The sequence below is a fragment of the Notolabrus celidotus genome, chromosome 17, assembly GCF_009762535.1.
Source record: "Notolabrus celidotus isolate fNotCel1 chromosome 17, fNotCel1.pri, whole genome shotgun sequence".
In the NCBI taxonomy this organism is placed as follows: Eukaryota; Metazoa; Chordata; class Actinopteri; order Labriformes; family Labridae; genus Notolabrus; species Notolabrus celidotus.
This window is the reverse complement of record NC_048288.1, coordinates 20,260,038-20,273,749: the sequence shown is the minus strand read 5'-3', so window position 1 is coordinate 20,273,749 and position 13,712 is coordinate 20,260,038. Positions and strand designations below refer to the sequence as shown.

Below are 13,712 nucleotides of genomic sequence, written 5' to 3'. Positions count from 1 at the left end.
ACATGGAGCAAGACAATCAGGAAGCAGCAATAAGGAAATGTTAAAGAAGACACATGCAGACACAACAGGACAACATTTAACAGTGCTGTACATATTTGCATCAGGCAGTGACTATCAATCATTAAACTAGATGCATGCAATTCAAATGAGGCAACGTATAGACTGAGCAACAGATGAGAACAACGAATATCTTGTTGTTAAGAACCAGTGTTCCATTCACCACGTCAAAGTTCTTGTGTGTGCGAGCTCACTTGGCAATAAAGCTTTCTTGAATCTTGAATCTTGAATTATGTTTGATGCATAGACCATTGTAATACAGCTTTCAGCCAGCAGGGGGCGCGTAGAGTTAAAAGCAGCGGCCCAACGCTCAATACACGAAGAGGAAAATGAGCGTTAACTGTTTTGATTAAACTTAATGCCAAGGGGAAATATCAGAAACACATTTTACCACCTTTTTTATGGACTAAGTCTTCTTTCTGTAACAGAACTGATGTCTGACATCGACGTGACCTGTGCCGTATTGTTGGGGAGTCCACACCTGTCTTTAATTGCCTCCTGTCATCAACACCTGCGTTATGAACTGAAACCTCACAGGACAGACAGAAAGGAGATCGAATGGACACCAAGAACACTTTTAAAGTTCTCCAAAGTGCATATTTGAAGACAAGGAGGGACGTAGACCTTCAGGAAAACGCCTAAAAGTAGGTGAAAGACATCTTTTTAAAATCATTCTGATGATGTTTTGTCGTATTGGCTGCCATGCCAAAAATATGTGTTTTTCAAGTTGTATAATTGTGGAGCTGCAGCACATATGTCCAAATGCTATCACACTGATGCAGATGCTCTTGTTGTGTTTCTCATGAGTCTCGTGCTATCACTGTGCCTTCAGTGTTGATGTCACTGTGCACCAGGATCTGTTATCTTCATAGTTCATTGAGATTAGACTCGGAGCAGGTCTGTCACATTGTTGTTGTGTTTATTTATTAGTGTGTGGTGTGATTGATGAGATTCTGCGGCCCTATAAAGCAAAGAACACAGCTCTAAATTGAAGATCTACATGGATTAATGCTTACTTCTTCTGGTTGCCTTCACAGTGGCCTCAGTGCCTGTAATGTTAGAATTATTTAACGTGTTAGAAGGGAGGAATAATAAGGAGGCATAAGCTGACATGCATTCATACGTTTTGTACTATTTTTTTCCTGATAAGTTATTCATCCTCCTTCTTCTGTCTCATTCTGATACTGGAATATTTTGGGGGATATTTAGAAACAAGGCTTTTAAATTGGTGAAACATCTAGAGTGCAACAATAGACATTTCTGCAAAGTAGTATTGGTGCATGAGGAAATAAATCCACGCCATTGCTCCGTAATGTGGTTCATTCATTGTGACTTATGAGTCTTTGCGTTATTCTTCTTTGCTTGTTGTGTGTTCGCCTGTACCAGTGTTATGCTGCGACCTTGCCTGTTGCTGTGGATGTGTGAGCTGGGCTACTCTCACACTGTTGGAGGTGTTTTCAAACAGAGTCTGGAGGGACTAATAAGGTTGCAAAGGGGTGGAAAATTTCTGGTAAATTTCATTGGGAAGTTAAGCTGGGGAATTTTGGAAATATTCCAAATTGGAAACTTTCCATGGGAATTATGGGAATTTATGGGAATTAACTGGGAATTGAGGGTAATTTAATGGAAAGGTATCATATCCAAGCATAAATATTTGTTTTGTTATAAGCAGACATACATCCAAAATTATACAATTAAAGGAGATTTATTTGTAAGCAGAACTTTATCAAGTGTTAAATATTTTATTGAACAACCAATTCTTTCATTAAAGAACAAAAATATGAATGTTGAGTTAAATATTTTTCATCCCCCCAACCCATTAAAAAATTAACAAAAATCCAATCCCAAAAAAGTCTCAATCAACATGCAAATAAAAAAGCTTCTTCCCTGAAGCTTCTGAAGCCTCGGCAGAACTCTAGAAATCATCTGTGCATGTGATGGAGGAATGCACAGTGCATGTATTGGGCCTGGTCTCAATAGCCCTGCAGTAAGCAGTGTGCTATGTGCATGTGATTGAGGAATAGCATAGATATTCAACTGTACTTGCATGAAATCTGGTTGTTTTAGTCAGGATTATACTAAAATATATTTTCCACAATTATACTTAAGTTCCCTATTAAGAGCCAACCTTCAATTTAATACATTCCTGGTTTATTCCCATTAATTCCCATGGAAAGTTTCCAACTTTACTGGAGACATGGTCAGATTTATTGCCTTTCTGTGCTTACATTATGCTACTGTTGATTTTAAGGCTTAAAGGCTTGTGACTTTTTCTAAGCAGTGTGTATCTGTGCTTTGAGTGGTCGCACAAAATGTACATGTGTAGTACATTTTTTGTTCTAGTAATTCCTATAATTGGGTATCCTTGGAGTTTGTATGTATTTTGATTCTGCTGGTCAATTCAGTTATTTTTATCAGTTCCCTGATTTAAATCCAAAGTGGTGAATTTTGATAAGCCAGTGAAGAAGTGACATTGATGAACGTGGCAGTAATCCAAAAGCAGAACTATTTTCAACTGAGAGTAGAGTGACAAAAAAAACAGCTGAGGTCAAGGGCTTTTTGCTGAACTGCTTTGGTTCGCATCGGCGCTGCTAACACATAAAACGCCATGAATGGACACCGTTCTTTGATGGAGTTCACTTGTTTTTGGAGCAGACACTCAAGGAAGTGCAGATTTTTTGCCTTGACATATTAGCTTCTTTTTCAACAGCAGTCGTTGCTTCTTTGGTCAGAGTGCAATGCAGTAATCAAGGTTTAATTTAATGTGAAAGTCTGTCACTTATAGTATGAAGCGCTTTCCAAGCTCCTGTCTTGATCTCCCCTCAACCCTTTATCAACAGTGTACTGTATGCTGAAGAGGATGGTGTTAAACTAGGGATGCACGATATTATCGGCACATTATCGGTATCGGACGATATTGGCTTTAAAATGAACTATTGGATATCGGCCAACACGCCGATGTCTGCCGATATAATTAACCGTTAAAATAATGGGCTGCTGCACACATTTCGGGCTCATGTTTTAAGTTAAATTTGAATTCAAGCAGCAGTCTGTACAAGGTACATGTAGCTGACTAATTTAGGCACATTTACTGTCAAAGAGTAAACCATTTTATTTAATTTGGGTTTAATTGTTGTACAGTTGCACTTTTCACATGCTCCCTGTGAACAGAGGTTAGGTTTACTTACTATGTCAAATGTGAAATTGGTCAAAATTTCCCCTGGTTGTGGGTACTGTTATGATGAGATGATGACAGCATCATCCAAGTTTTAAGTAGGATGTATCTTTTTGTATGAAAGCAGTTGTCATAAATAAATATGCAGTTTTAAGTATTAAGTATTTTTCTTATTTTGCACAAGAAATTGATATTACATAACAAATGTGATAAGAGTATCACCATGATACTGTACGCAAATTCCAATACAGAAGAGAATTGATGATCTCTGCAATTAGGTGAGCGGAAAAAAATATCGGTATCGGTATTGGTAATCGGCTAAATGAGTTGTAAAATATCGGCATATCGGATATTGGCAAAAAATCCAATATCGTGCAATCCTGTGTTAAACAGTATCAAAGATAGTGGCTTGAATCTGTTCCTATTTAATTAAGCTGCTTTTCACCATTCCTCCTTATATCCCCACAGCACATTTCATTTGAACCACGCCAACTTACTTTTTAAAACGCTTTCATCATCGCACAGTTGTGCCAAAAATGTCCATCAGAATTTGAACATTACATAAGGATGAGTTCCTCCTCATATCTCCGATCAATGTTGGTATTGCCAAAATTTCCAAGCTCTCCAACAAAGAGAACCCGGAAACATTAGCAGATTCCACAGGAACTATTGTTTTGTCTCGGTGAAGAGGTGCAAAAAGCATATTTCTATCTGATGGCACCACTTGGGGCGATTTCTTGCACACATATGTTCAGAGATGTGAGAGATCGCCTAAGTGCATGTAAGGCAAGTATGCAGCCCAGGCCATATGGTCAGTGTGAGCTGAGTCTCATTCCACTTCTGATGAACAGAACACTTGACATCGCTTCACTCCAAATGGAAGATATTTCTAGGGCATGTAAAGGCTGCACAGATTTAATGATCAGTGCTGTTTCTAAATTAGATTTGGACTGAGGAGTGCTTCTACTTCGCCTTCATCCTTCACCAGCTCCCACAATTTCCCATTTTCTTCTGTGCTGCATGCCTTAATTTGTCCCTGTGCTTAAAAATACATGTATTATAATTTTTTGTGAAAACTGAAGAAAGCAGGATTATTCTGGGTGTGTTTTGATTGTTTTCTCGTAGTGAAAATGTAGACGATGGGTGCAGCAGGTGGAGGTAAGACTGGGGGATGTTTTATGAGCACACGTCAATCAAAAAAACAACCGGCAGTTCATTAGCCAATGCTTCTTCCAGCCTGCTGAAATTTGCATAGACAACTTGAGCTCTCCTTTCAGTTTGCCTCTCCTGCCGCTTTTCCTTGAAAATGTTCCACGCTCACCTTCCCACAAGCCTTTGCAACATAAGTACTTGTGTCCTTGGCTAAATGAATAGAGGCTGTAACGTTGCATGTGAATTTTTTTCCCTGCCAGTGAACTTCCACAATTGGGTTTCCTAACCTCTTAAACCCCTGCTGGACCCACCAGGGGGGGTGTGGTAACATTAAAATGCATGCTGTGAGGACACGCAGCGTTCAAAACCCACACAAGTTTAATTTTAAATTCTTGTCACGAAACAAACGTTTTCAAAGATGCCAAATATGTCAGGCTGGATTAGAGGGAAGCGGGTAAAAACACGATGCACAAGAGGCAACCAGAGTTGAGGTGTGTCACTCAATGTAAGCGTCATGCTGCTGTAAAGCCAAAGAAAAGACTGTAGACGTAAATTGCACTGAACCTCTCCACTCAGGAGATACTAAATACAAATCTGAAGCCAAATAGAAAAGCAGGCTGTGAAGACTGAGTAAACAGTGTTGTAAAGAGAAACACTTCATCACTAACTATTGTCCCCACTCTAAAACAGCCTTGGTTGAATCTTATTCAGACCTTGGATCTTTGGTAGATTAATTAGAACATTAGGTGGAGAGAGGTACATTAACTATGGCCTTCATGTTTGAAGACATGGTTTATTGAACACACAGAAATGTGACATAATACAAATGACTTGCAGTACATCATTCATAAGCAGTTTTTTATTCACCAGGTAGATGACAACTAGGGTTGCAAAGGGTTGTACATTTTGGGAAAGTTTCCAGTAAATTTTCATTGGAAGTTAAGCTGGGGAATTTTGGAAATATTCCAAATTGGAAACTTCCCATGGGGATTTATGGGAATTAACTGGGAATTGAGGGCAATTTAATGGAAAGGTATCATATCAAAGCATAAATATTTGTTTTGTTATAAGCAGACATCCATCCAAAATTATACAATCAAAGCAGATTTAAAATGTAATTAGAACTTTATCAAGTGTTAAATATTTTATTGAACAATCAATTATTTCATTGGAGAACAAAAACATGAATGTTGAGTTAGATATTACTCATCCCCCCGACCCAACCCATCCCAAATATAACAAAAATGCATCCCAACAAAGTCCCATTAAAAATGTTAAATGAAAAGAGTCCCATTCAACATGCAAATGAAAAGTGCATGTAGGGGCGTGGTCTCAATAGCCTTGCAGTAAGCTGTGTGCTATGTGAATGGGATTGAGGAATAGCATAGATATTTAACTGTACTTGCATGAAATCTGATTGTTTTAGTCAGGATTATGCTAAAGTATATTTTCCCCATCTATATTTAAGTTCCCTATTAAAAGCCAACCTTAAATTTAATAAATTCCTGGTTTATTCCTGTTTATTCCCATGGAAACTTTGAAAATTCCCAGAATTTTGTAACCCTAATGACAACATTTCTCATTTTTGGACTGCATCTGACCCAGATCAGTGTAACTTGCGGCCAAATCCCACTAGATCTGTGTCTGTCTCTGATCCGTCATGTCACCGGCTCTGAGAGGTTTCTATTCTAGTCAGTGTGTTAACTTCCACTGGATCCGCTACATTGCGTTCCGGCTGCGTCTCTGATCCGGCACGCCAGAGCCTTCAGAGTCAGATACGCAAGACTTCTATTTTTGCGATATGCCGGAGCAAGACGCTTTAATCTACACACAGCAGATCCAGTGGGACAGGAAGTCAGGCACCAAAAAAAAAATGAAAACATCCTGTTAATTTTCAGAATAAAACTGCGTTATCACCAGATAGTTTTTAACTTAACTACAATAACAAAATGTAATTTAGAGTGGAGTCAGGCCTGGAGTCAACAGGTCAGAGGTTTTCAGAGGACCAGAAAGACAACATGGATGAGGAGAGGAGGAGGGTAATCCTTGATTCAGTGATTACTTTTGGAAAACCTTGGTCACATGACTCCAGCTGTCCGGCGGTCCTGCTCCGTGCTGCGTTCTTAAAATGCAACCGGTAGGTGTTGACGGATGAGGGAGCACGGAGCCGGACCAAAGTGGATCTGGTGGAAGTCCCGTGTTACAACATCGACAAAACCCTGATAACCAAAGCAAATTTCAACTGTTCATAAAATACTGATCAACATGCAAACGAAAGACATTCTGCATCTAAATGACTCATGTATCTCATCCGTTCTCATGATCTAATGACGCTTTGAAGCTTTCATAGCCTTGTTTTGGTGTTTTGTTCTGATTTGAAACATGACTCTGCAATCTAAAAAACCTTCTGTATCTAAAACTCCTGGTGCGTTTAACCAATTCCAATTTAGATTTTTCTCTGTTACTGGACAAAAACTGGTTATGTATTCAGTCTTTCAACTAGTTTTTAATTACCCAGTCACTTTGCTTTGGAGAGAGCAGACCTCTGCTAATAATTTGGCTCCAGGTAAAAACCTTGTAAACAATGAACCTGAGATGAGCCCGAACAACATAGCTGGAGTTTTTACTAATGAAGCCTCTTTGATTATGCTTTCACTGTTTTCAGCATGCTCTCATAAACGGTAGAATAAAAATACTATTTGTCTTGATGAATGCAAATTTTGATCAATACAAAAAATGTCAATGGCATTGAATAGAGTTGAATTAAACCCCCACCCTCATCTTTTCACAGTTGAACCACTTTAAGTTATGTTTTTCAGTGACAGTTTTGTCTGGATGCAGGATTGAAAAAATCTGGGCTGATTGATACCAATACTAATACCGATACTAATACCGATACCAATGTTTACAATAACAAGTTAGCCTACCGTCGTCTGCGATATCAATGTTATTTCTCTGACTCTTCTTTGAGCTGCTAGGTTTTGAGTTTTCTTCCGTGTTGCTGTCTCTCGTTTCAGCTGTGTTTATATTCTGCTCTGAAAGTCTTTAAGCTCCGCCTGCCTCACACCCTGCGCCATGATTGGCTGTTAAATGCAGTCTAATGTTGGGTGGCAACCATAGACTGTATAAAATATGGACGTAGTATTTGTGATGTCACCCATCTGTTTCTGAAACGCTGTTTTCAGGCCAATCGTTATCGGCAGCCATATTGCTGCTGTCGAGCGATTGTGATGTGAAGAGGCGGGCTTTGAGCCTTCTAGCCAACAGCTACAGTGTTCCTGCCTGTCAATCAAGTCAGTTGTGCCTCTCATTGGAAGACTCGTAATTTCATTATCTTCTAAATTGCAGCGTTTGAAAAATAATTCATCCCTGTACAGTGTGTGCCGATGGAGAAATGAGGTATCCAGACTACACTCGTCTTTTGTACCAGGCTGTAAACATGTTTATTTCTGCTGTAAAGATCGTCTTTTTTGAATTGGTGTGTATGTGTTTTCTGGTATTACCGGAGCCAGCCTCAAGCGGATCCTGGATGATCTGCAGTTTTTAGCACTTCTGCATTGGACTCATATTTTTAGACCGGAGGTTGCCGCTTGGTGGCAACTAGTGTTTAAGGCCCCCTCCCTTTCTAGTGGTTGAGGGAGGTCGTTACAGGTTTATTTATATCAAATTTTTATCAAACATTCGTTATATTCATATTGAGAAAAATGATACCATGATAATCATCATTATCGAATTATCGCCCAGCGCTAATATGCCTTAATATGCGCTAATATGATTAATTCTTGAAATGTCACTTGAACCTGTCTCAAAGAGGGTGTGCGACTCTTAAAATGCCAAATGTTTCTTTTACATTTGACTCTGAAAACAAATCAGAGTTCATCCAACAGGTGACTTCTGCCTAATGAAAAAACTGCTCTGAATCAGCAGTTTGATAAACTAGCTAGCTAGCATTAAATTGATGCAACACAACAGATACACATCTCCTACTGACAACAGTTCACAACAGTATTTTTTCATCCAATGCATCGGTGCATCGTTAATTTTTTCCATCAAAAGTGTTGAGGCAGTTTCTTTGTAAAAAATAGGGCCCTATCAAATACGTTTTATTTTTTTTCCAAATTCCCTTTTTTCCTTTTACATTTTTTAGAATTTAGTTTTTTTTTTACCCTTAACACTTATTTTACCACCATATTATGTGTGCTTTGTCAGTGAATAAAATGTCTGTTGACTAAATGCAAAAACCAAAATTTATTGATGCAACACATCATTGCACAATTTTGCCCAGTATTTCAAGTCAAAACATAATGTTGTAACATAACAATAAGTGCTATAAGTACAAAGTGCTTATAGCACTTATTGTTTTCTCTGTTTTTCACACAGCTTTTGGACGATAAGTGGTCATCACACATATTTTTACAATTCCAGTCAACAGTATTTTGGCAGAATTTGCAAAAAAGCATGTCACCTGACACATAGAAGTCATTCGGGAACTGTTCAGCTCTGTATTTTGGAGTAAGAGCTGAGTTTCGTAGTTTTCTTGCAGACTTAGCCGGTGTTTCTGGTGGCTGCTTCGACATGTTTATTTCGGGAAGGGTGAGTGTTTGTGAGGAAGAGATGCAGGGTTGGCTCAATGAATGAGCGGCCCCTGGAACCATTTCCCCAGGCAAACATTCCATCTCCTCATGATGACAGCATTTCAGTCACATTATGTCAATTTCCGCGATATTCCGCGTTTAAAAGTGGATTCCGTTTTTATTGGCCAATTCCGCGATTCCGTGAACGCGGAAATCACAGGGCCCTATAAATATCAGCTCAGTAATGAATCTGCTTTCCTGTATCTCTTCCACAGCACAGCAAGGTCACAGTGTTGGCCTCTGGTTCATGTTAACAGCTGAGGTACAAATATAAGATACAGAATTGCATATTAATACTCTGTTTAGTTGGATGTTTTATTTTACAGAGCAGGGAGTTTGGTCTTCCCACAATAGACACATATTTAGGGATATGCAGTTATGGCTTTGTGCAGTTTATTTACTGTGTAACTTTAGAATTCAATGCTATCAATAGATGTAACAAAAGAGTCCCTCTGTAATCAGTTGAGTGTCATAAAACCAAATGAGTAGTATTACTCCTGTGTGTACATTGTACTCTGCATATTTTGTGCTGTAATTATAACAAATAGACACTTAACGCAACAGTAGAGAGTAACGCTGCAGCATAATTTTTGGATCTTGAAGTCGAGCCCCTGAGGATCACAATGTTAATGTAAAAAAACAGCTAAGATAATCTTAGGTATCAAGATTTAATAACTCAAATACACCCACTATGATAATACGACCTTTGCTCCTTTTTTATTAACTGCATAATCTTTCATATAAGAGACCTGGTTAGTTAATCAGAGTGTGCTGTTTAACATCAGAAACCCAAACATCTCTTGACCTTTGTTTAACACTGGATGATGACGCTCGAGTTGGCTTAAAATCGATTTGTTCCGGGACTACTTTTAAACATTAGAGTGTGAAAAGCTTTGGGTGTAAGAAGATTTGAAGTGGCGTGTTGTGTGTGTGTGATATGGAGATTGTTACTTCACAGATAACTTCCATTCAAAGCAGAGGTTTAATAAATGCACGCTCGATGGGTGACTTATATGGTATTGCTGTTTTTTAAGTACGGTGGCCCTGAGAGCTCACAGCACTGCAACGTAAAAAAACACATGCAAAAAGACAAAACACAAGCAAATTAAGAAAACATCTTCATCAATTTGACAACACATGCCCAGCATTTAGAAAAGGCACTGCAGAGACCACAACCCAACACATTAGAAAAACGCACCGCAAAGACCACTACACAGCACATTAGAAAAACACTGCAAAGACCACAACACAACACATTAGAAAAACATGCTGCAAAGACCACAACACATTAGAAAAACACGCTGCAAAGACCAAAACACAACATATTAGAAAAACATGCTGCAAAGACCACAATACAACATATTAGAAAAACATGCTGCAAAGACCACAACACATTAGAAAAACACGCTGCAAAGACCACAACCCAACACATTAGAAAAAACATGCTGCAAAGACCACAATACAACATATTAGAAAAACACACTGCAAAGACCACAACAAAACACATTAGAAAAACATGATGCAAAGACCACAACACAACACATTAGAAAAACATGATGCAAAGACCACAACACATTAGAGAAACGCACTGCAAAAACCACAACACAACACATTAGAGAAATGCACTGCAAAAACCACAACACAACAGATTAGAAAAACACGCTGCAAAGACCACAACACATTAGAAAAAACGTACTGCAAAGACCACAACACAACAGATTAGAAAAACCCACTGCAAAGACCACAATACAACACATTAGAATAACACGCTGCAAAGACCACAACACATTAGAAAAACACGCTGCAAAGACCACAACACATTAGAAAAACACACTGCAAAGACCACAAAACAACAGATTAGAAAATCCCACTGCAAAGACCACAATACAACACATTAGAATAACACGCTGCAAAGACCACAACACATTAGACAAAACGTACTGCAAAGACCAAAACACAACAGATTAGAAAAACCCACTGCAAAGACCACAATACAACACATTAGAATAACACGCTGCAAAGACCACAACACATTAGAAAAACACGCTGCAAAGACCACAACACATTAGAAAAACACACTGCAAAGACCACAAGTAGGTGTTTTTCATTTATTTTAACATTGTGATCACATGTTTAACAGCAGATCACTGCAAAAGGCTGAATCATGCTATCACAATGTTCAAATAAATGAAAAACACTTACTTCTTTATCTCATTTTCCAACACCACTGACGGTAAGAGAACCTCAATAGAGCTGTGACTCAAAATCTGCGCCAACAAGCATGTCCGGACGTATGCATCACTTTTAAAGGTGACATATTATGCTCTTTGTCATCAAAATATATTGGTTTTCAGCCCTGCTCAGAACAGGCTGTTTTCTGTGTCTGTGCCTTTAAATGAGAATGAGCTCTCTGACCACGCCCCCTCAGGAAGTGGATGTGCCCTCGGCTCTCCAGCACGTTGATCTAATGTGTACATGTGGGCTCCATAGACGTGGCTGCTCACAGTCCCGCGTTACTTCAACCCTCTGAATTTGATCCTGACGGAGAGGCACCTGCAGCAGGACCTTTCTGAACGATTGGTCTCAGATTTTGCGTTTCTTGTTGTTTTATTTGTCAGTATGTCAACGTGTGTCTAGTTAGCACAGCTACGAACATGTAGCTATGTGGCTGTGCTAACTAGCGCTAGCACTTTTCCATGAAAAATAAAAATCATCCTCTAGATCTTCAAATCTGCAGACGTGGGGAGTAAAACCGACCTTTGTGTTTAGTAAGACAGCCTACAACTAGCATGCCTCCCTCCTAAGCTCCTTGTTAGCACACATGTGTGCAGGTAATGAAAAACGGAGAAGGAGTTGAGTTGTATTTTATACAGTCTATGGGCTGAACAAGCTCCAAGCTCTGACTTCCGTTACAGACTGGATGTCGTTATGACGTATGAAAAACACTGAAAACTGAAACGGCTCGTTTCAGCACACATTTACAGAAGGGTGGAGAAATCAGAACAAGGGCAGAATGGATTTTTTTCATTTTCGGGGGGTTTGTAGACATGCCAGAGACGCATATTTCAGGTAGAGAACCATTAAAAAAACACTTCTGTTCTGTTGTGGTCTTTGCAGCGTGTTCTAAATGCTGCTCACGTGTTGTCAAATTGATGAAGATGTTTTCTTAATTTGCCTATGTTTTGTCTTTTTGCATGTGTTTTCTTAAGTTGCAGTGCTTTGAGCTCTTAGGGCCACCGTATTTAAGCCATTGTGAGCACTATTCATTTCCTCGACTTGTACTCCATCACTGAGTCTCATCTTTAAATTTCCCACATGCAACACACATACCGAGAAATTCGGGTAAAGTGAGACTTAAGTTCTAGAATTTCACACCTTTTACTGTGCATTTTGTTGCATAGCCAGCTAGCGAGCCAATACTGACAGATGCTCTGTTGACGAGACAGCTGCCAGCACTCAATCCAGCAACTGGGTCAAGTCCTTCTGACATCCATGACAAGTCCCTGCCACCAGGGCCATGCCGCTGTCCCCCCAGGCTCTGCGTCTTACCTTCGTGTCACCTGCGCTCTCTGGAGGGCCTTTGAGAGGACCTCAGGGAACATGTTGATTCTCCTGTGGTTCAGGTATTTGGGGTCACATGCGCAGGGTTTTCAGAAATGCTGCTCTGCGTTGTAATGAGGCTGTGTGGCATTCAGGGGGCCTGCAACCTGCGTCTGCAGTTTAGGGCCGAGGATGACTGCTTCTCCCCCCATCCTCGCTGCATTATTAAGGTTGACAGGACCCGTTGTGGAGTGTCTTTACCATTCTCTTTGTACTGCTTCCCCTTCCCCACAACCCCTCCTCGACATCCCACCGCCACATGTGTCCTCTGTGAAATGGAAATGCTGCCCCATTAAAAACCGTCAACCTGAAGCAGATCACTGCTGCACTTATGCTAATGTAGACACAGGAAAATATCACACAAGGAGAGGAAGGGGGGAAAAAAAGTTAGAGAGGGAAGCAAATCGGATAAAAAATTACCAGTTTCACTTGAGGGATGAAAGTACAGTGTCTCTAATTGGAAATGAATACTCCTGTAGTGTGTAGTTAGGAAATATTCACAATTATGCGGGAGTTTTAAGTGAGAGCTGAGGATGCTCCAGAGAGGACGAGAGACAGAGGGATGGGAAACAGACAACAGCCAAGTTAGATGGGAGATAATTAAACCCAGAGTTTTGAACTGCAGAAGCATCAGCATACATCAGCATTTGCAGTCAGCCACAGTGCTGTTCTAAGCATTAGTGCAGGCTGAATTTACAGCTGTTTTTACATTGTGATGAGCTTAATTTATTTAACCCTCCTGTTATGTTGTGGGTCAAATTGACCCTTTTTAAAGTCTATTTTTTAAAACTATTGTATTTATATTTAGGGGTTTCCAATGTATATTAAAAAAGTTAACATTAATTTTAATGAAAAACAAGTGAGATATCCTCATTGAACCATGATCTGTGAGAATTGAAGAACACCAATGGACCAAATCTTTAATTAAATGGTTAGTGATGGAGTAAATAATTAGATAAATAAAATTGAAATTGGGATTTTTTGGGGTTCTGACACTTTTGGATAATTAGATATGCCCTGGGTCAAATTGACCCAGGAACATTATTGCTGTTCCAGAGAAACAAACATCAGAATTGGAATCAGCTTTTTCGTCT

At 39.4% G+C, this 13,712-nt stretch overlaps 1 long non-coding RNA gene across 1 annotated transcript in view; it reads left to right on the top strand.

The window, feature by feature from the left end:
• The first annotated feature begins 362 nt into the window (after positions 1 to 362).
• LOC117828717 overlaps positions 363 to 13,712 on the top strand; it is a 70,651-nt gene continuing 57,301 nt past the window's right edge. The window contains exon 1 of the long non-coding RNA XR_004634484.1: positions 363 to 701. This is a non-coding gene — a long non-coding RNA (uncharacterized LOC117828717). The remainder of the gene's footprint in view (positions 702 to 13,712) is intronic.